This window comes from Phalacrocorax aristotelis, chromosome 2, assembly GCF_949628215.1.
Source record: "Phalacrocorax aristotelis chromosome 2, bGulAri2.1, whole genome shotgun sequence".
NCBI lineage: Eukaryota > Metazoa > Chordata > Aves > Suliformes > Phalacrocoracidae > Phalacrocorax > Phalacrocorax aristotelis.
This window is the reverse complement of record NC_134277.1, coordinates 14,349,894-14,371,637: the sequence shown is the minus strand read 5'-3', so window position 1 is coordinate 14,371,637 and position 21,744 is coordinate 14,349,894.

The following is a 21,744-nucleotide window of genomic DNA, read 5'->3' as shown; positions in this document are numbered from 1 at the left end:
TAGAAAAGCAAAGTATACTACAGATATTATCCCAGCTCCAAAAGTTATATTTTGGTGATATTACCATGGACGAAAAATAGGATTTCATAGAGAAAATTGTTAATTGGCCTCACTAATTGGTGATGTTACCAGCTCAGTGCGTCGTCTATATTTTCACTGATATTCACAGAAGTATTTTAAAGAAATGTTTGTCTAAGTAAATCTGATTAAATCTCGGCCGTAAGTGTTCAAGTGTCACAAGTCAGGCTCCAACAGACTTTTTAGAGTGATACCTCTAGGGTTCTTTCAGTTTGTCTACCAGTGTTGATAACATTACTGTTCATATGATTGTGCTCTTCTCTACAATAAATAGGTAATTAATAATGAAATTGAATGAGTTAGGGTTATAGGAAATGCTATACTACAGGACATTTTGAGAAACTATCTATCCTTCAACACTGTCAGCATCACCATCCAGACTGTAATAGGAAGCATGCCAATACTTCATCACAGGTTTCATTTAAGAGTTCAAATGATATTACCCAAATAATTAGGTGTCAGTAATGTCACATTATCATTGAATCAGTGCCACTTCTATTTTTTTTTTTGTCATCCTCTGTAACAATCTTAGAGCTGCTGTTCAGTATTTGACTTTACTCTTTCTGTATAATCCAATCTGTTTCTCTAGCAGGTGTCATTCAGACCTTCCCTGATAAAACAGGGAGGTGCCATGCATGTGGATCTCCAGATGTGTGTGCATGTGGGAGGGCACTGATGAGGAATCTTGGAAAGGAGATAGATAATGGAGAAGTCATGTATCACAGTGTAAAGCAAAATTTCACAGCACAACTTCCATTACAGGTTGAAATCCCCAATTCATGATCCATCAAGGGAAAAGGTTTCAATGAGGTTAACTGGGAAAACACAAGAAGTGTTTAGAGAAAGAAGAAAAGGATCCATGTCATCACTACCAGCACTTCAAAATCTCTCCCTATTCAAAAGGCTGAATTTCGTCTCAACGTATGTTGGTATTATGCCACATTCTCTGTTATCAGTGAAAAAGAAGGGATAAAACAAAATTTTGTAACCCCAAACCAGGACAAAATGCTCTTTTAGACAGACTCTATCCCATCTCTTTGCATCTTTGTCTCTTATATATTTAAAAAATCTGCAAGGGAGCAGGACATGAGAGCTAAACCTGGCCTATGCAAAACCGATTTCATATGTGGGTTTTTTTCCACCTATGTGTTAAACGTTATCCAGATAAGGAATTGTGGATGGAAATGGGGAGAAAAAGCTCACTAGGAAAGTAAAGAAATCAAATCACATATTAAGGAATCATAATCACATAATACGGAATTTTCCAGTATGGCCTGAAACTGGGAGAATTGCTCTTTATTACACCTTGAGCACTGATGCCATGTTCCAATAATAAAAGAGTACAAACACAAGTACTGTAAGGAGAATCACAGTTTTATTGATTGAATAGAAATGGCTGATATCCTCTTGATACGAAGACATTGCTGTTTAATTATCCCACCAAAACCTCCTCCTACTTATGATGGATTTGATTTTTTCAGCTATTTTTACAACCCTGGTTATGTGTTCTGACTGATTCTGTCAATCAGCTGGAAATATTTTAGTCCCTGAATCTTTTTTTGACCATAGGAAGCACCTTATTTACACTACTTAAATGTCATGTAACTACCCTTTGATGTGGTTCAGTAATGATTATTGGATAAATTAAGTTATACAAGGCAGTTGTATGTAATATATTGCTGTGAAACCAGTTACTAATAAAAGAATGACAATTATTTCCAGAGATATATCCTACAGGCATAATAACTCTACATTCCACAGGTATTGGGGTTTATATCAAACCTCCTGATGGAAAGGATTTACTCCCATAGGCTTTGAATCAGGACCTGTAGGGAATATCAATAATTTTAGATGCCGCCTTTTGTTATTTAAGACTCTGAAAGAACATGGATGAAAACAAGCAGTGCACCAGGGCTGTTTTTCTTGCTAGAAAGGGATGATTGCTGAATGCACATCTGACATCTCAGGCCAGGATTCCAGAGGCAGGATTTCACAATGCCAGGGTGCCACAGATGTTTGAATAAGCAGCCCTTTCAGTGAAACAGACTTTATTACTGTGATCATATACTGTGGTATTACTGAACAACCATGGTCAGGAAGTAGTATATCTCACTGCACTAAATGCTGTACAAACACAGAGCAAATAGATTTTCCTTCCATGTTAACACTTAAAAATTTAGAAAATAAAGTAAGACAGCAATTGGGCATAGGGGAAAACAAAGAAATACAGTGAATACATTGCCCATTTGAAAATATCATTCACATCCCTGGTGTGACTAAAGACAAATTTTCTGGCATTATAGAATCATAGAATCATAGAACCATTTAGGTTGGAAAAGACCTTTAAGATCATCAAGTCCAACCATAAACCTAGCACTACCAAGTCCACCACCAAACCATGTCCCTAAGTACCACATCTACACATTTTTTAAATACCTCCAGGGGTGGGGACAAAGGACAATTTCTAGGAAAGGATTGGAAGGATGTAGGGAAATGGCTTTGCAGACGATTTCAAAGAGTTTTTTTAACACTATGAATGACAACATCAGGAAAACCTGAAGGTGATTTCTTGCAAATCTAACAAGCCAGTGAGGGAGGCTAGCATCACCTCTTACAAATTAGGCAGAGTAAATGAACCTAACACTAGGGAATATGGCAGTTTAAAAATGCTGGATTATTCACAGTAATTTTGAAGCTCAAGGAAGTAGTCATTAACACTTATGTTCTTACACTGCAGTTATGTCTGGTTTTGAGACACCTGCATTAAAAACTTAGTGGTTCTACATACAGAGCTGATTAAATTCAAACTCATATATTAATATTCCAGAAGAAGGACACACAGCAATATTATGAAAAATAGGATTATTTCACACCGAGCAAGCCATGAATAAAAAGCCCTTCCAAGTACAATATGAGCAGGCATGCTGTTAGGATGCCAGTTGGCTTCATCATATTGAGATATTGCTGCCTTTAGTGTCTGTTTCTCCACAGACTGACACAATAAACTGAGGCTCCAAAAAAGCTAAGGGCTTCTTAACTGCTCATTGACACAAAATAGTGGTCTCCAAGTACTCTTTCAGATGTCATTATGCTCTATCATGTCAGTGATCCATGGATAATAAGAGCGCCTCATGTAAATCACTGGGGGGTATTCTGCTAGCTTGTTAGGTTCTCATCTAAATTTAATAACAGATTTATTTTATTTCCCTTTTGAGAAATTAAAATTGCTTGAAATGTTTTAGATATAGCCGCAAAAGTGAAATGGTCTCCCGTGTTTCATAGTGATGTGTGCATCCCTACTGTTCTGTTCTCCAGTCCCTTTCCCTCTGACTACCCTCCCTAGTTCAGAAAAGAGCATGTTTCACCTCTATTTTACCCTCCACTGGCATACTGCAGCTCAGCTTACAGGGCTCTTGTTCTTTCTACCAGTATCTTCATTCCTTTCTTCATCTATTCCTGGCTGACCTGGACCAGCAGTTCTGGTCAAGGGGTCTGATGAGCAGGGCTATGTCCCATGTGGGCAGGAGAGTTTTAGCGCTGCTCTGCAGGCTACAAGCCCTATGTGCAAGAGCTTTCATGAGAGACTTCTCATGAAAGTCTCATGCAGGACTTCTCATTGAAGCACCTTTCTTGACACTCAGCAAAGATGTGAACACATTTCATTGCACAGCTTTTAGCTGTTGCTCACGGCATTTGAGAGATTCTTCATCTGCCATAAGATGTTATTTATCCCTGTAGTTTCATGTGGAGGGTATGTTGGTGCAATAATTGTGTCCAATACAAAAAAAATCACTGTTATCTTTCTTCTAGAATACTGGGAATTATGAATGCCAATCTAAAGATCAGGTAAGAATACTTGGTGTATACCAGAAAGAACACACATCCTTCAATTTGAACAATTACCCATGCTGAACTTTTCTATTGCACATATAGAATAGAAAGGTACCTGTTCCATTTCATATCTATTCAATCAAGTTCATTACCACTGGAAGGTCTATATCTTCTGTAAGGACTTTTTTACAGGGTCTTCAGCTGACTCTGAAATATCTGATTTTGGCTCAGCTGCCTTTTTGGAAGAAAACCTCTTCCATCACCCCCACAGCAAGTAAAAGCTGCACTTGCCCCTGACATATTGGATTTAATTACATAAATCAGCTGACTGCCAGCTGTTTTGCCAACACTGCAGAAATCTGGATGTTTCAAGAAAGCTGTAATGATTATTTGTTCTGCAAATTGCTGAATGATACCTTTATGGAAGTTATTAAAAAAACATAGAATTTAAATGTAAATGGACATTTTCATTCCTGAACAATTCAGATGACTACTTTTTGAAAAACAATGACAATAAGAGTTTAAATTTTCAGAAATTATATGATCAAGCAGAATATATTTTTCCTTTTAACTTAATTTAATTGGAAATAATTTACATTAGAGGTCTCTAAGAGAATTAAAACAAAATTAACGTCTCTTCATATTTCATTTCTAAGGAAAAGATTTTTGTTTCACAGAACTATCTGTTTATATAACTATGTCCTTGCTAGGAGTAATCATAATAATGCAAGCTATGCCTCTTCATAAGCTAAAAGACTTCCAGCATGATCATAGAATCATAGAATCGTTAAGGTTGGAAAAGACCCTTAAGATCATCAAGTCCAACCATTAACCTGTCACTGCCAAGTCCACCACTAAACCATATCCTCAAGCACCACATCTACCCTTTTTTTAAATACCTCCAGGGATGGAGACTCCACCACCTCCCTGGGCAGCCTGTTCCAATGCCTGACAACCCTTTCGGTGAAGAAGTTTTTCCTAATATCCAACCTAAACTTCCCCTGGTGCAGCTTGAGGTCATTTCCTCTCATCCTATTGCTTGTTACTAGGGAGAAGAGACCGACCCCTGCCTCACTACAACCTCCTTTCAGGTAGTTGTAGAGAGCGATAAGGTCTCCCCTCAGCCTCCTCTTCTCCAGACTAAACAACCCCAGCTCCCTCAGCCGCTCCTCATAAGACTTGTTCTCTAGACCCTTCACCAGCTTTATTGCCCTTCTCTGGACATGCTCCAGCACCTCAATGTCCTTCTTGTAGTGAGGGGCCCAAAACTGAACACAGGATTTGAGGTGTGGCCTCACCAGTGCCAAATACAGGGGCACAATCATTGCCCTGCTGCTGCTGGCCACGCTATTCCTGATACAAGCCAGGATGCTGTTGGCCTTCTTGGCCGCCTGAGCAGACGCTGGCTCATGTTCAGCCGGCTGGCAGCCAGCACCCCCAGGTCCTTTTCCTCCAGGCAGCTCTCCAGCCGCTCCTCCCCAAGCCTGTAGCATTGCATGATGACTCTCATGATCAGAACAATCAACGTACTCAAGGAGTTTGTGGGGTTTGATATTGCTACTATTAATTTCCTTTGTGTTTGTTTCTGTATGTGTACTTTGATTCATCTGGTAAGAGCAATTCTCAGGGTTGACATCATTTCACTGTATAAATTATCATGACACTGTGATAACCTGCTTGATTCTCTGTGAATCTTGTTGGGTTTGTAGCATTTCCATCCATCTTTGGATGGAAATGCTGACTGATGACTGGTGTCCAGTGTAAGCCTGATGTTTATGACTGTCCAAGAGACACCCATGAGAGGTGAATGCAATCACAGGAATTAATTCTATCCTAAACCATGTCTATAACTTTGTAACTTAGTGACTCTGAAGGTGTTTATCTCTTAGTGTGTTATAGCCTAGACCAGTAGTTAAGCCTGTCTAAATTTTAGACAGCTGCGATTAGATGAGATGCATCCCATCTTAAATTAGTTGTGTTTTTTTTTTTTAATTTAGTCTAAACCAAGATCTCTCAGGTGGTTTCTGAACTTTTAGATCTGTCTTTTTCAGCTCAAAATCAATGCTTTCTAAAACCACAGTGTGCTTCCTTGCATATCATAGGGTTTTTCTTTTTCTTATTTTCTTCATTTTTTCCCTTTTGTTTCCTCAAAGCACCTGTAAATATCTGTTACTGGAGCTATCAGAGCTAATGAAGTTCAGGAGCTTGCTCCCAAATTGCATAGTCTGGTCTTATTAAATCTAAGGACTCAGATGTGCTTTCTACTTTTATTTTGTCCTTTCCCTTACGTCAGGGAAATGGGAGCTGCGGTTTCCTAGGCAGATTATTCAGGAACAATATAACAGTAAAGAAACAGACACACATTTTTGTCCACAGTGAAATCAAATGCATCATCTGATTCTCATTTTTATTAACTTCTGTTAAAGAGAGTCACAGCCTTACCTACTAACATACTCATGGTTCCAGCTAAATATTTCAGTCAACTATTGATGGCGCTCCATTCCTTTATCGTGTTTTTTTAAAGACAGTCTGCCCACAGTGGGTTTTATTTGATGGTATGTTTAGTAACCTACCTTTAGCAGTTTTTTCTCTAAAAATAGCAAAATATAATAGATATTTTGAAAAATAAATGCACGCATTCATTCCATGTAAGTTCATGTGAATCTGGTAAAATGTGAGTTTAGAGGAAAAGAAAGCCAGAGGTCTTTACCAAATAACCCTGCTTGCTCTTGTGTTTATGCATCCTTCATTTGTTGTGCATCATTCTAATGAGTAACCTCTCTGTGTGTAGTACAGTAGTATTTTAAAAACAAAATTGGCAAAGATAAAACTGGCAGCACCTTGTTTTATCCCCTCTCCTTGTGTTTCATCAGACCATTGTCTGGTTTATATCTGATATTTCTCTGACTGGAGTGGAGCTATGGAAATGCTAGATTAGCATCTGCCTCCATAGTTTCACAATCTGACCTCAGCAAAGTTTCCTCATAAATGTAAGAATACTCACGATTAGAAAATACTTTTGCTCCATATGTTAGACAGTTTGTAGACAAAATTTAAAAGTTAATGAGAAAATTACTTTTCATTTTGATTCAGTCACATGTAGTCAATTGTTTTCTGACATTCTAAGCTTTTCAGAAAAAGATGAGGAGGCTGTGTTTTAATGAAGGATTAAATTGATTTTTAAGTCCTTAGCTAGTTCAAGACTTCCCTGTTATTCACCAAAACATAGTTAATCCTACAATGGAGCTGAATGAGCTTTTAATGGCTGACAAAAATATCCTGGGCTAGCTGCATGCTATTTTTGTTGGAGCCGTATAAGGCAACTGTAACTAACAGTTTGTCAAATACGTAATTGCATGATGAAGAGAGGGTGAGAGTTTCAGTGCTGCTTTCTTTCCGGATTAAATGGTCACTAGTAAAACATTGGCTTTTTTTTCTCCTTTAAATTTAATAATGCCATTGCTTTAGTGGTCATCAATCCTTTTGAGACACTGACTCCAGACCAAACTCCTTGGGGATAATCCCAGCTGTCAGATGTAAATCACAACAATTATCATCACTTCATGTTCAAAGAGAGATCACACTGAGGCTGTGCTAATTCCAAGGGAGCATTAGATCTGTACTGTTGCAGCAGTGGTAAATGCCACAGATGCAAAATTTCTTATGCCTTATATTTTTTCCTGCTTTTCTTAAACTAAAACCTTGAATTCAAGTTTTCTTTTGAAAGCATAATAAGAAATAAACTCTAAATAGGGAAATTAATTTTCAGCTGTCATGAAATATGGAATCACTGTTTTTTCTACAGGAAAAAAAAAAAAAGGTTTATTGAGAAAAATAATTTGCACATAGATATACCCTGAGCTTGACAGCCACAGAATCAGAGTCACAGAACCGCTGAGGGTGGAAGGCACCTCCAGAAAGCATCTAGTCCAACCCCATGCTCAGACAATGGTCAGCCACAGCAGCCTTTTGGGGTATTTTTTTTGTTTGTTTTCATAGCTTTTTGGTTCTCCTGTATGCTTAGGACCACTGACAGCCTGAAATGTGTTGACCTACAGGCAGTCTAGGTAACTGAAAAACATTACTACAAGAATATCTCATTACAGAAAAGTCTCTAATTTTTGCCTTTTACTGTCTGCACACTTTGGAAACTTAGGAAAAGAGTGAAGGTTTGGGTTTTTTTTTCTCTAAAGAGCAATGTCTTGCATATATTGCAAGCATGTTAGCTATAAATAGTATTTGATACTATCAAGTTTTCTCTTTTGTTAGTATATGAGGTGGTATAATGTTATCAGAGAGTCTATAAAAATTATTATTGATGTAGCTACAAAGAGAAAAAGTACACTATTAAATTTTGCGTAGCTACATAGCTGTTCAGGAAAATAAACCAGACTTACCTGGAATACAAATAACTTACACAATGAAATATTTAACTGTATTGGAGAATCTCTACACAGGAAAAAATCCTGCAGACTCTGGGAAAGACAATTACTTGGTAAATCTTTTAAATCCAAAAAAGCATAAATGTCATAAAACATAATTCTTTCAAATCAGATAATCCATTATCCTGCCAAAACCCCCAGACATAAAACAGATGAGAACAGGGAGCTGTCCCCTTGACAGGCTTACGAGCCAGTGTAAAGCTCTGAAAACACTTTGCAGCCACGTGAGAGGCAGACATAGCCTTTCAGTTCCACACACGAACCCAATATATAATTAGTGACTTCTGGTACCAAAACTTCTTACTCATTTTCATGCATGGATTAAAAACTTATAGAGACGTCTGTGAACATTACTGCTGCCTGCACGGTGAGAAAGGGACAGTCATTAAAGCAAGCTAAGGCAGCTCTTATTTTTCTTCTAATTTACATTTACAGAGTGACTGTGCCCATGTTAAACAGACTTTATAAGAGGTGGGCTTGGGAGGAAGTACACATGGGTATGTTAAAATGTTTCCAAGCTTTTGTTTTACAGACAGGCAGAGGGAGGGTGCAGTTCTGTGCATATGAATGTGCAGCCACACAGACAGAAGTTGCCAGGAATGTGGTGTGAAAAGGTATGCCAAGTCACACTTCAAATTTAGAGGAGAGGCTTTTTGGGTTTGTCCAGCGAAATTCAACTTGTTTTCAGAACTGGAAACCACAACTGATAAGAGAGCCAAAGGAGCAGCTGTCTGGGATGTAACAGTAAGTGGTAGAAGGAGAGATGATAGCAAATCACTGCCTGTTCACTAGGTGAGGTCCATGCCCCTGGCAGAACTCAGCTAAGAAGTTCCTGAACAGATGAAGTGCTCTTGCATTGTGCCTGAGCTGCTTCAAAATGCTGACCATCAGCTCACTATTACGGGAGAAATTTGCTCACACGGGCCAGGGACTCTTTGGAAATATAGTAGTCTCTTTTCTGAAAGAATAACAGTGCTTATCAACAACTGTATTTCAGCAGTGGCGATGGTACAGTCATTAATAACTCTATGCTGACTGATAGCCAAAAGTCATGTAGAACATTTGTTCTCAGAAAACCAGATCTTTAGCTGATGTGGATTACTGCAGCCATTTCGAAGCTGACAGAGCTAGGCCAAACTAGGCAGCAGAAAATGGTAACAAGAACACAATAATAAAATGTGAATATAGATAACATTTAGCGTTATTGTTATTATTTAGATAGAAAATCAGATCCATGTGGGCCAATAGTTTGTGTTTCTTTAATTTAAAAGAAGTCTTGCAGTAAGACTCAAGGATTCCAGAGGTATTATTTTCACTTGTTTCAATATTATATATTGCCCTCTAGTTTTACTAACCCCACAAACTATAGAATGGTGTATAGGCTGGAAAATTAAGGTTGGAAATCAATATAAAATTCCATAGGTAAGTAAAATTCTTTTTTATATATAACTTTTTTAAAAAAAAAAAATTGTTACTCAATCAATGATATTATAAAAAGTTAAGTTGGTTAGTAATCTATGCCATAAAAATTAGGTATTGTTAGTTGTTGATCTTTTTCTGAGTCTAAAGATTTAAATGCAAATAAAAAGTGAAAAGCAGAACATTTTCCCTCTATTCTGCATAACTTAATTTATAAATGGTTATTTAAATTTCATCTCTTAATTTTAAACACTACTTTATATTGTGGTTTTTTGGTGTATGTGAACCAGACAGCTGATCATTTTTTTTAAAAAATAACAACCTGTGGAAAAATGTTATCAAAATAAACAACTTGATGTTCAAAAGGTATTTTTCTCCCCAGTATTTTATCACATATTTTGCAAAGCAAAATGTAATATTTTATTATAAATGTCAGTCTGCCAGCATACTGGTGTAAAATACATTTGAAATGCTTAGGAAATCCATCCCTTCACTAAAGAAACATTTAACTCAGTTAGATACATTGTTTTATGTTAAGAACTTTTGGTTTCCCATGACAGCTTGTCTAGAACTTCTCCAAAAGTTTTACAGAAATGATTTTTTATTTCTTTGTCAAAGGCTTGTCACTGGAGTATGTCTGCCTTTGTAATAACATAATCCAAATCTGCTACTTTAGTAAAATCCTTGTTTTCTTAATTTGATCAGTTTAAAGCAATACGCTTGACTGATTGTTTTCCATCTTGTTTTACAGCAATCATATTGGTCTGGCATTGAGTTAGGTATTAATGGTGCTTCTTGACATTAAAACTGTCTCTTCAGAAACCAGGTTGATAATGGTATTTGTCTTTGTCCTGTGGGAATTATTAATAGAATGAGTTTGCTTGCAAGGATTCCCATTCTGCAGACGCAAATTCATTTCCAGTACAGAAAAGTGATATATTTAAAATGGAGGGAAAATACAGTTAAAAACCTCAGACATGGTTGATATCCAAGTGAATCCTCCATGAGATAAGAGATTCATCTCAGGAAGAAATATCTGGGTGGTTTGTTTTTTTTTTAATTACAGACATTTTATCTAACTAAAAAACTCTGGTTGATCTTACTTCTGATATCAGAAGTGAACTTGTGAAGGACTTGTCCTGCTAGGAGTCTGAAAATTCATAACTCACTGTCTAAGCATTGATGCAGAGGTTGAGACTGAAATTAAAACCGTTCCTGAAGACAGATTGACATTCAGGGCCAAGTTTATACCATCTCTTACAATTGATGGGAGAATTTAACCGGATGGCCTCAGCTGGACAACTTGAAAAATTATTTCATATCCTGAGCTCAAATGATTAATAAATATTTGATTCTTTGCAATAAATCACAGGCTTATCAAGCAAAAATGAACAGCCATTGCTGTGATCTAACACCACATCAATATAGAATTTTATATATATATTGAAGAAAAAGTGAACACAAAAAGATGTAGATGTTGGACATATCACTGAATCCCTGAAGTGATAAGTTAGAGTCATCTCACTTACCATACCCATAGGTTGTATTTTAAAAATAATAAAGTTACATCTCCTGATTCTTCACGCAATATGATGCATGCCTTGTCCTAGCGTAGGACTTATAAAGATAATGGGGGAAAAAAAATCTTGATTATTCATTACAAAATGCACATTCCCATAATCAGATTTTATCAGCTGCATAAAGTTCCATATTTGTTTTTATAACAGGAATTTCAATCTCATGAGATTACAGGAACTTTTAAGAACAATATGGAGGCACATGGAGGTATTAATTTGCTCTATTACTTATGGTAGCTGCTTTTGATTCATGATTTGCTATGACTGCCTCTGTTTCTGAATAAATGGGAAAATGATCATTTTAACATGTGAGGAACACAGGACTGAATTCAGAGCAGTGTCCAGTCCTCCTCTGCAATCTCCTGTAAAGATTCCATTGATTTCATTAAGCTGGATAAAATAAATCTCCTTTACAAATGTACTGTATTTGTAGATCTGAAGCCAGCATTATCATAAAACCACTGCTTTCTTCTTTATAACAGTCCTTTGTACTTCTATTGTAACACCTACAAAAATAAAAATGCAGTCTTCTAGAGCAAAGAACACTTTTATCAAAGGGAGGAGGAATACAGCTCTGCCTTAGGGAAAGACAGCAACCCATATGCAGCATGTTGCAACCTTGAGTAAAACACCCATCTGAACAACATCATGGGCAGTGAGTCAGAATTTCATTTTGCTCCCTGTCCTTGTTGCTGCAGACTAGTAGACAAGCCCCGCTCCTGCACCCCATGTTTTCTGTGGGTAGTTAGTGGTCTGTTTGTGTTATGCCCCATTTTGTGCCACCCCTATATTTTGTGCCACAATAGGACCTGCCATAGGCAACTGCACACTTTGTCCATGGCTGAACCAGCCCTGAGCTGACTAATGCAAGGTCAAGCTGGAGACCCTCCCTACGGCACGCAGGGTGCCTGCAGCTCTGCCCATGACCCGAGGGGAAACTCATGCACACTCTGTAACAGGGAGCAACAGCCAGTCTTATGCTGACCTCTCGTCTCTTCCTGCTGGATCACTCCATTTGCTCTTGGGCAGACTATTGATCTTTTACCAAATAAGTATCTCAGATCATAAATATAATTTTTTTTTTTTGGTAGATAACTATTCAGGTGAATTGTAAAACCATGTTATAGCATAATCAATGGAATGAATGAACTCAAGAAAAGAAAACGTCAGGCAAAGTTATCATTTTATGGTATGCATGCATGTGCATTTTTGTGCATTGTATCTCCAGAATAGCTTTGGCTTGTCCTTGGTGTTTTACTGAGAGATGATTACTTCATTTGTTTGGTTTGCTGATTGTTTTTTTATTAAAAATGGTAACATCAGCTCTTGCCAGACCAAATTAAGACTAAGGTTTGTGCTGACAGGCTACAGAAGACAGTAACATGTCCTGAAATGTTAGCCTTGTGCTTGGAATTTGAGTTTTGGTCACAGAAAACCCTTCCAGATTCCTTGCCCCTTACATAACATCATAAATCCTGTCATCTGGTTTCTGATACCATCTACTTGTAAGGCTGGAATAAGCAGTGCAAACATTCCTGAAATCTCTCCTGTTTGTCATACCGCCGGGCTTGCAAACAATCACAAATGCATACCTGAATAAGGATACGTTGCTTTGAATGTTTGCAATATATTACTGCAGCAGCTAGAAACTGACTGCACCAGCTGAGTGAGAGAGAAAAAAGGTTGGGGAAAGCTTTTTTTTTAAAGTTTTTAATAAGTCTCCAAGTTCTAGAAATTTTGCTCTCTTTTTCTTAAGTAAACTTCTCCCAATATCCCCATTGTACCTTGTTTTGAATGGTTTCTGAAGTTTTCCATGCTACAGCGCTTAAGATCATCTAGAAACTCTGATTTATGTATTTAAACTCCCCAGCTTCTCTGAAAAATGCTGATGTGCAACAGAAGAATATGAGAGCTTATGCACAAATACCCTGAAAGCATGCAGGTGTAAGTTAGTGCAGCACTTCTGTGCAAGGCAGCTCACGTTAGTTGGTTGCCTCAGTGGAAAGGAACTGACTTTCGTTTTCCAGAAATGCTTGCCTTTCTGTTGAAGTGAAAACAACAACAACAACAGAAACAACACCGTTAAGCAAACAAAGAAAAACCCCCAAGAAAAAAAACCAGAAATTATTCAGTTACAAATAGGCTGGTTTTACCTATGTCACTAATTCTCAGCTTTCAATTTTCAGATTTCCTTTCCAAGGTACAGCCTTGATGAAAACAAAAGTTTAATTCAAAGAAAAATTGCAGGAAAAAGATTTCAGAGAGTTTTGCTTGTGACAACAATGAAGCATTAAAAAAACAAAAAAGTATTATACAAATATAAAGTAAGTTTAGTTTGTACAGGCTTGTTGTATCTATGTTATGGGAGGGACGTTAGTTGAACTAACAGTCTACAGTCAGATCAAGCACACAGAGCATTTGCACTGAACTGGTGTCCTGCTCTTAAATGTACACACATTCTGAGTATACATATGCCGACCTTCTCAGACTGGGAATAATTCAGTTTAACTCCAACCATTATGCACTGAACAAGGGAAGATCATAAATAAAATAATGAAGGAATAAAAAGTCACAAAATCCACTTACTATTGAAGATGAGTCGACATTTAAATTTTTTTCTTATCTTTTTTTTTCCCTCAGCATGTGTCGAGCTAAATAAGAGCTCACCTGTGCTACTGGAGACACACCAACACACTGCAGCCTGAGGTGGCTGGTTGCTGGAAGAAAATGGAGTGATGGATAGATGGATTCTTCAGCAACATATGAATGAAGTAATAAAACTAAATGGCATTCTTCTTATGAGATTTCTTTGGTCCCCTAGCTGTCACCTTAATGGATCAATAATTTTCCTATTTTCTTGTAAACCATTATTACTATTTCATTTTGGACACTGTCAAAGACTAAAAAAATGGTATGATACGCCATTTAAAAGTAAATAACCTCGCTATGTGCTGCAATCTTATTCAGTTTTTTGAACAATACCTATCTTCCGATCAAGGCTCAGGAGCTCACTATGCTTCTCTGAAGAGTTATCCTGGCAAAGATAATGATAGAGGTATTTTCTCATCATTAATTGCAACAAAAGTCAGTTTTCTGGCTGTGCAGTTTAGCTTTCAAGATTCAGTGAGGACATACATGGAGGAGTACATGGAGTACATGGAAGAGTACAGCCTGAACCAGAAAGCTGAGAGCCTGTGGGCATCATGTCAGCTTTCTAAGCCAGCTCATACTGTCAAGTGCAAGTGATGGAAGTATCTCAGTGTTGGACACCCCAGGCATCCAACTCGTAGGTGTTATTCTGTCTATGCTGGAGTAAGAACTTTGGTGTAGAACTGGATCCTGAATGCAACTTTTCAGGCAAGCTTATATATAAGCCTTATATATGCCCACCAAATGATAGACTAGAGGCAGTTCCTACTGAATTTCCCAGTATTTGTCGTGTTTTCAGTTGGGTGGTCGTGGTTCTAGGCCTGGAAATCTTAGAAAATCTTAGCAATCTTAAAAAGTGGCTAACTTTCTTTGTGTAATATGTGAGAGGCCAAATGCCTATCCTGTCTTCCTTAAAACCATCCATTTGAATATGACTACTAGATTGTCTGCAATTGTTTTTCTCTATTTCGTTCATTTGTACAGTATCATATAACAGCTTTGCAGAAAAGAAAAATAGAGAAAACAAAAAATGAAGAGTCTTGGACAGTCTCAGTTTTCTGCATGAATAAACACAGTGCATTGGTCTGTATGCAGTAGTGATGCAGTAAGAAAATTCATAGGATTCCAGTGTTTGATGCTTTAATTCTTCGTCGGCTGTTTTGGTATTTTGCTATTGTCAAGATATACAGAGCATACATGAATACTACTAATTTCTAGGATTGCTAAAGATGGGCTTTTATTTCATTTTTATGGCATATAGATAAAACTATCTATCTGTTTTTCTGACTGTGGGTTTTTTTGAAGTTTGGTTCTAAGAGTGGATGAAAGGCATTATAATTTGTATTGGTGCAAGCTACAGGGAGAATTTGTCCCTGAAGGGTTTATGAGGCCTGTTATGAAAACAGAAAGTATCTGAAGTGTAAATCTTTACGGCAGAAGAAAACAATATAAGCATGATATGTGGTGACAGATTTGTATCAATTATGAAACCATCCTAAGGTACACTTTAGCACTTCTTAGGTCATGTTTTTCACTACTGCACTAATTAAGAAATATTTCAGCTGTCTTTTTCAATAGGCCATAAAAGAGTCTGAATAGGCAAAAAACATCTAGATGAAGCTACAATACAAGCATATAGGAAAAGAGATTAAAATTGGTAAAGTGACAAGAACAGAACCAAATCAGAGCTGAAATCATTGTACCCTTTATTGTTACTGCTGGTACTATTTTTAAGTTTTTCACAAGGCAGCTTCATACAAAAACTTTTTTTTAAATTATTTTTCCTTGCTCACTTCAAGGTGTTTGTGTATTTTCCTTCCAATACTGGTAAGTGATGGCAGGAAATGTTGAAGACTGACTTTAGGAAGGACAAAACTAAGCTATTTGTCACCATGCAGCTGGAAAGAAAGGAAATAGAGAAGACTACGTAAGATATGTGGCAGAGTAAAAGTTGACCAGACTGCCTTCCAGTAAGTCTCTGGTAAAGAAGCAACAATAGGAAAAGTCACTTTCTGGGAGAAAGCTGAGCTAAGAGTCCCAGGAGCACAGATATCTCTCTCCACACATGCCTTTATATTTGGGATACTCTTCCATATGACCTATAAAGGAAAGAAAAGCTAGGTTAGAGTTATAAATAATGAAAACCAAATAAGACACATTTGAGGCAGAGATACACACATTTTGCCAGAGAACGGAGGATGACCAAGGACATCTTCCAGCTATATGGAGGTAGCAGAGCTGAGAGCCCAGCTGCAGGCAGCTCAGAGCACCGGGACTGGTCCTGCTGCCCCCCTTCAGTAGCCACTGACACCTTCTCCAAGGTGATTAGTGTTTCTGTGTAACTTCATTGTCAGCTACTGTTTTCCTTCCTCATTACTTCATTTATCCTCCCCACAAAAAAAGAGTGGGGAAGAAGAGAATTTTATCCCTTCTGATGTCAAAGACAAACATGAAGCTGAGGCTGTTAGAGGGACATGGAATGGTTTGAGAGTCCATGGGAGTCAGAATATCTTACTGTCCCTCAAACAGCTTTCAGGAGTGATTCCCTTTGGACGCAATGCTTTGGGGGCCCAGACCAGTGCTGTGCCAGGAGAGAGTGTCTTTGTGTCTAAAACTCCTGACCACTCAGCCTTTTTAGGGCACAGCCCACTCCACTTTGACTCTCCTGGGAGCTTTTTGCCTTCCTTTTAACTTGGCTTCCATGTTAGGTGAAGGTATTCAAGAGTGTTTTCCTCCTAGAAGCTGTAGATTCCTTCCAAGAAATGTCTTCTGTCTTCCTGGAGCTAGTGACTCCTCAGCACGGTGCAGCACATGCTCAGCTCTGCTCCTAATGATGTCTGCCAAGCATGAAGATAACAGATCTTGGCAGCAGGAAGATTCAAAGGAAAGGAGTCAACTCACTTGAGGATTTTAAAGACCCTACAGTTTCTTATTCTTCTGTAATTGCTAAGAATGACCACGACCCTAACTTTTGTGACCATGAGACTGTTATAATCCTTTAAAGATTGACATGAAACAACCAGGTTCAGTGCAAATTATTTGGTGTTTATATCAGCTTTGTGTTTTGAACTTCTGGGCCACAGCATGAGATTGACATATTTTTTGATCATTCAGGTTATCTGAGTCTCTGCTGTAATTTTGACAGGTTCTGTAAATAGAAGTGTAAGAGTGGGACTGAGTGCAGTTGAGGTAAATTTAGTTTTCAGGTTATACCTCTACAAAGAACACCTAAACAATTAATTCTTCTGCCTTGCAAATGACATTTACTTCACTTTAACTGGTTCCCTGTTCCAGTCTTTTTACTTCTGACTTCTTGTATTGATCAAGTTTTAGTAATTTAATTGAAAATCCTCTTTTTAATATTTCCTGTGTTAAAACCTTTCATTTCTTCTTGGATTACAGTATAATTTTGCTCTACTGAGGTCTTACTTCACTGCTGAACCTTGGATCAGAATTGCCTTTATATGGTGTCATGTAATCCAGTCTTCCAGGATGATGCCAAAGTTTGTCCTGTTTTTGACCTAATGTTTGCATACATTCTAATAATTTCCTATTCACTTTTTTAACAAGCAGTGGAAAGGTAGATACAGGTGCACACAATATATAATGGGCTTTGTTTTGATAAACTAACAGTTATCTTAACCTTCCTTTTACATGTTGCCCTTTTATAAAATGCGGGCAAAAGAAAATGAGTGACAGACGTGATCTGCATTGCACAATGCAGTACTTAGTAAGCCCATTTCCAAAAAAGTAAATATCAGATATGGTTGTTATTGCAACACTGTGATATATAGAAAGAGATACATTACTCATTTCTGTTGAAATTAAAAATATAGAGATCTTCTGTCTACATAAATTATCAATAAATATTTCTACAAGATCAAGAGCAAGTTCATTTTTTCCTATCTGTAGGACATTCTTCACATTCTATGTATTCATTTGATTTATTTGGTGACCTTTTCTCGGGTACATCCTCAGTTTTCAGGTTAGTATAGTAAAATGCTTGGTTTATATTTATATTTAAGTAATCTGTACTAGAGGAGCTTGTTCTAACAAGGTTCATATGCTGATCTTAATAACATTGATAAAAATCTGTTACAAACCCATTCATTCAACATCTGTTAATCCTTTTTCTTCTCTTTTTAATAAGAGAAATATCCACCCCTTACAAAAGAGGTCTTAGAAAACAAAAAAGACAACAAAAAGGTCTAACCTGTTGTCTGAGCACAACATATGCTTTTATGAAACTACAAGGCAAATTAAATGTTTGTGATAAAATTTTTGCCATTCCTGCCAAACGTCATGCTTTGTGTTGATTACTGAAGTACATGGCACCGTTTGTCAAAAGCAGCTATTTCTGCGAAATCCTGTGTTGCAGACACAAAAAGCCATGGGTCCTGAAAGATGTACACCGACAAATATATCTGTTCATATCTGCAGTCATTGCTCGTATTTGTTTAACAAAAAAGGCTAAATCCCAAAGAGTTCATGAGGATGTTGAATTATTTCTTCTGCAACTGTCCAATTAGTATCATGGTGCTACTGAGGGAGATATTAGTGCCACATGGACTGCAAGATGCTGAAGCCACCTAGCTTTGTCTCCCTCTCATGAAGAACAGATAATGCAGTCATTCAGTGGTTCTAACGCCTGATGGATGCGCGGATTTAGCTGACAAGTAGCTGTTTCACACAAAACCTCATGAAGTGAGAGACAATAGAAATATGAGATGGAAAAGGTCCTTCTGCTCCACCAAGCAAGGCCACTGACAAATGTGCTGCATTGTCTCTTCCCTCCCAAAAGTGTCGTGAATAATCCAGTTAGATTTCCTTGCCTCAGAGTGAAAGTTTTTGTTTAGATTTCATTGCAGTGAGAGTTAGAAACTTCTAATTTTAATTTAAAAATATCTTTCTGGATATTTTTAGGTCAGCTTGCTCATGTGGCGAAGTTTTCATGTTATGTATTTCTTATGTAAGTATGTGCTACTTTATAGTTTGTAGCAGTGCTTATATTTTATTAGTTTCAAAGTACTTTTATTATTTTCATCCTTACATTTTATATGGCTGAACACTAAACTGTTGTTATTATTCCAGTCCTGAGTCCAAGTTCATCCATTTCTTTCTGAATGCTATTCTCCGAACTTCTGCACAGATAATATCTCAGTTTTGTGTTATTTTCAACTTAGCCACTTACACTTTTTTCTTTTTCCTCTATATTCACTTAAATATTAAATGAGGTCAATTTTGATTCTGGAATTTCACACATAATTGCCTTCCAATCTGATATCTTTCCCGTCAGTCTGCCCATTACCTTTCTTAATGTACAGTCACTGTCCAATATTCATGAACCCCATCTTTTTCTATTTGATCTCCCATAGGCCATCACACAAAATGTTATACTAAAGTCCAGATAGATGAAATGTGAATTCCTTTTGTTTATAAACTCAATTATCTTATAAAAAGAGTTATGAGATTAGTTTGTGAAGGTCTTTCTTGGATAAACTGAGGTTTTCTTTTATTCATAATCTATTGCATAAAGCTGGAATTTATATTCTGTCCCCTTTGCAGCATAGAGTGAGCTGAAAGTCTACCTTGTCTGCCAAGGGAAAGAAGGGAATACTCCCTTAGTATCCTAAAAGGTACTTTGAGTAATAGAGAGAGACCAGGAATAAGAATTAAACTTATGAAGTTTCAAGCGAAAACCAACATTAAAATTTATTGAAAAAATCCAATCTCCATTTTTCCTAACTGGTCAAATACCTTTTTTTTTTTTAAACAACTTACATGTGAGAATTGGATAGAAATGAAGGAAAAGGGCAGGAAATGTTAACAGTGACGCCAAATTTAGGAAGAATACTGGGAAGTAAAATTTGCAAAACAGAAATGGAAGAACTTAGCCACAAAATTAAAGGAATAAATTTTGAATCATCACAGAATTCTGCAAGCACAAATATACCCAACTGAAATGATGGTAGTAAATATAATAAATAGATCCATATAATCATCTGTAATGTCATAAACTTTGAAGTAATACACTGCAGGATGCTTGCCATTCTTTGAATTTCCTTCTATTAAGGAATGACCATGAAAAGGGAGAAACCAAATGAGACCACTTCCTCTGACAGTCCATTCAGAAACAATTACTGACCTCTCTATAAGGCTTCTATACATTATGTAGTAGCTCCATGTGCAACACCTGCATCTCCCAACTCTGTGTGACCTCAGCCTTCTCCATTGAAGAACTGGCCAGCATATTGTAATGCTTTCTTTAAGGTTATTATAGTTAGTAGAGCCCTTAGTATTTGCAGAGACAGAAGGAGGATGTTTCCCTTTGATCAGCTGAAGGCCTCATATGGTGTCTTGTGTGGACCATCTGTATCAGGATGCAGCTTGTTTTGCGTAAACAAATGGGACTTCCAGGAACTGAGGTTACAAATCATCTAAGTATTTTTCCCTCAGTTCTCAGTTGTCTGCCCATACTGATTTCATTTATACTCATGAAATAAAGTTTAAAAGATTTCAGTATCTGTCTTAAAATTAGACTAATGTAGCAAAATAACATTTGGAATAATGTTTGGAAATAATAGTACCTGCAATGTACTATTTATAGTCTCCCTTGGAGCCATTATTGTGTAAAACATAATTAAAGAGTTTCTAAAATGCACAGTACAGTCTAGGTCAGGTAAATACATAATCAGGGAGTTATTAATGGAGCTGCAATTAATTAATATGCCTCCATCGGAGCCATTAAAGCTGATTAATGTTATGGCACACAAAGAGAATTTGTAGCTAACAAATCAATGACCCAGTAGACTGCATTGTCTCCTTTGGAGCCATTACAGTGTACCATATCAAAGCCTTGTTAGAGAATTTTTAATTTACTGATCATCAGCCCCAGTAGTCATTAGTTGGCCCAGGCTGATGATGCGTGTGCGTAGAAGAAATGTGAGATAGTACTCCACAGGGGGATAGATCTCCTCCCAGTTACACTGCTGTAAATCAAGAGTACCTCCATTGGAACCAATGAATATACATATTTTAGGGGAAGAGGGAAACAAACAAAAACAATACTTCAAGGGGAGATTCAAAACAGTTAAGATTTTTAAAAATTCATTTGTTATGCTTATTCAATAGCTCATGTCTAATGGACTAACTTAAAGGTTTGATTTTTCTTTTTAACCCAGAAAGGGAACCCACTCAGAACTCATAAATATACAGTACAGAGGCAGAGAAAGGCAGCAGATTATATATTTTCATGCCTTATATCACAGAATCACAGAATGGCAGGGGTTGGATTTCATCTGCTGTTTAGCTTGATATCTGAATTTTCAGTCTGCAATTGCAGCATCTCTGGGATGCATTTTGCTCAAGACTTTTACTCTCAGTCCTTGGTCTTTCTAGGCATAGGTTTTGTCTGGAAATTCATTGGCTATTTCTCATTAAGGATAACTCTTTCTCTGGTTTTCATTAACTTTGGTGGAGTTACACCTGATATAATTTTGTCCTAAATGGTTTAATATAGAATAAATGTCCACAACTGCAGTAACCAAGAGTCCTTTGAGGACAGTCCAGAATTGCAAATATTACAAAGGCTCAGCTCAAGTCTTTGTCTAAATTCACAAACAGACTTGCTGTGGGAGGTCATTTGCTTCAAGAGCTGTGCCATCCTGAGAGTGCAGGAGGGGAATGGCTTTGGATATACGATATGCTGGTAGTCACTTTCTTTGTTTGTAGGTTTTGTTACACCACAA